The sequence below is a fragment of the Euphorbia lathyris genome, chromosome 3 (assembly GCF_963576675.1).
Source record: "Euphorbia lathyris chromosome 3, ddEupLath1.1, whole genome shotgun sequence".
Lineage (NCBI taxonomy): Eukaryota > Viridiplantae > Streptophyta > Magnoliopsida > Malpighiales > Euphorbiaceae > Euphorbia > Euphorbia lathyris.
This window is the reverse complement of record NC_088912.1, coordinates 107,632,691-107,634,914: the sequence shown is the minus strand read 5'-3', so window position 1 is coordinate 107,634,914 and position 2,224 is coordinate 107,632,691. Positions and strand designations below refer to the sequence as shown.

General features: G+C 35.5%; 1 pseudogene; it reads right to left on the bottom strand.

Annotated features, from left to right (window-relative positions):
- Positions 1-496: 496 nt before the first annotated feature.
- On the bottom strand, positions 497-1,357 carry LOC136223290 (histone H2B-like; annotated as a pseudogene).
- Between the last annotated feature and the right edge of the window lie 867 nt (positions 1,358-2,224).

The window sequence follows — 2,224 nt, the reverse complement described above, 5'->3', positions numbered from 1 at the left end:
AGAACCTTAGTAACTGTGAATCAGTTGAAGAGATGTGGAGAAATGATGGAGGATGTTCTTGAAAGAAGATAACATTTAATTGATTTACAGAAGCAAACTATACTCCGATTAATTCTAAGTATAGTTGATCCAAATTGTTCAATTTTATCCTTGGACTTAATTCTTTTATTCAAAGTTAAAAAATTTGATATGACAGAGAATGAACGAATTGAAACACACTCAATCACTTTACATTCCTTTCTATTATCTCATTTAACTCTCTACCTCATTGACTGCCAATCTCCCAAACAAAAGCTTACAACAATAAAAGAGAGCAAGATAAAAATGAGCAAAACTATATAATTTGATTCAATTTCATACAACTCAGTCAATTTTTAAAGTGATTTAACAAGTACCAATTGCTAATACAACAATTAAACAACCCTAAACCAGACATGAAGTTGTAACCTTTAGTTCAATTAATACCAAATTTATTTGTGTACAAAAGCTTCCTCTTTACATCTAATGCATATCAAAATCAAGCCAATGAAACTAAATCAGATACAAAAGTACCTAATTCAAAAAAGCACCAGCAGAAACACAAATCAAACATTAAAATCCACATAATCAAAATAAATACATCACACTTGGAGAAATCAAAGAGATGAAATTGAACGCAATAAAATTACTGTAGTTACATTGAAAAAAACGAGACATCCTAAAAACCCTAAATTACTGTAGTTACACTGAACTAAAGGAGACATCATCAAAACCCTAAATCAAACATAACAGCGACCTAACATCAAATTAGGTTATCAAAGGAAAACCTAAGAATTTGTGAACTTGGTAACAGCCTTGGTACCTTCAGATACGGCATGCCTAGCCAATTCTCTAGGCAAAACAAGTCTGGCGGCGGTCTGGATCTCCCGAGAGGTAATTGTCGGCTTCTTGTTCTACCTAGCCAGACGAGAAGATTCCTGAGCCAGGTTCTCGAAAATATCATTGATGAAGCTGTTCATAATCCCCATAGCTTTGCTCGAGATTCCGATATCAGGATGAACCTGCTTCAGAACCTTGAAGATGTACATCTTGTAACTCTCAACACTCTTCTTGGATGGCTTCTTCTTTTTGTTAGCGGCTCCACTTTCCTTAGACAATTTCTTCCCTGCTCTCTGCTTTTTCTCTGCCGGTGCTTTCCTGGCGTTCTTCTCCTCTGCCGGTTTCTTCTCTGCCAGCTTCTTTTCTGCTGCCTTAGGTGCCATTGGAAATAGTGAAGAGACTAAAGAGGGATGATAGGGTTGAGGGAAAAGAAGATATGTCAGTGAGTTGGGTAAGTTTGAGAATGAAGAATGTACATATATAAGATAGAGAGATGAGATGTGATTATAAGTGAGGCACAGAAGGATGACTTGGATAACATAATGATCGTGGATTCGGAAAGGACAATATTGAAAGGTTGTGATTTTCTAAGGCCACAACATTTTTTTAATTTTTTAGTTATTCATTTTTTTAAAATATTGAGTTATTCATTTTGTAAGACATAAAGCATTCATGCATTTCATCCTTACGTATTAATTATATTTGATTTAAATGACACTCGACCTATCCATATTTTGTTATTTGGCTTTTAATTTATTATTTAGTTACTATCCCTATTTTGTTTTTTTGGCTTTCAATATATTATTTAGTTACACATGTTCTCTTTTTTTTTATTAAAAGATAGGGGATAAGGAAAGAAGGTCGGAGACATCTCAACAAGGTTGGAATCCCCTAAACAACCACCCCTAAACCCAATACACTCTTATATACCGCCTTCCCACTCGTTGATCTGTTACTATTTAATAATATTGGACTCCTAGAATATTCTGTAACGATCCGTATTCAATACACTCTTATATACCGCCTTCCCACTTGTTGATCTGGTATTATTTAATAATATTGGACTCCTAGAATATTCTGTAACGATCCGTATTCAATACACTCTTATATACCGCCTTCCCACTCATTGATCTGTTGGAAAGAAATTTTAGGGGCTTTAGCAACGCATGATCGACTACGAGTTAGGGGCTGTCACGTCGTCTCTCGCTATAGCCTCTGCAGGGCGGACACAGAAACGACCAATCATCTATTCCTAACTTGTCCATTTTCTGTAGAGGTATGGAATTCAATTGAATCTCTGTTCGGGCGCAAATTATATAGATTGGGATCGTTGTTGGATCTGTTAACAGATGCGTACAATCAGAAT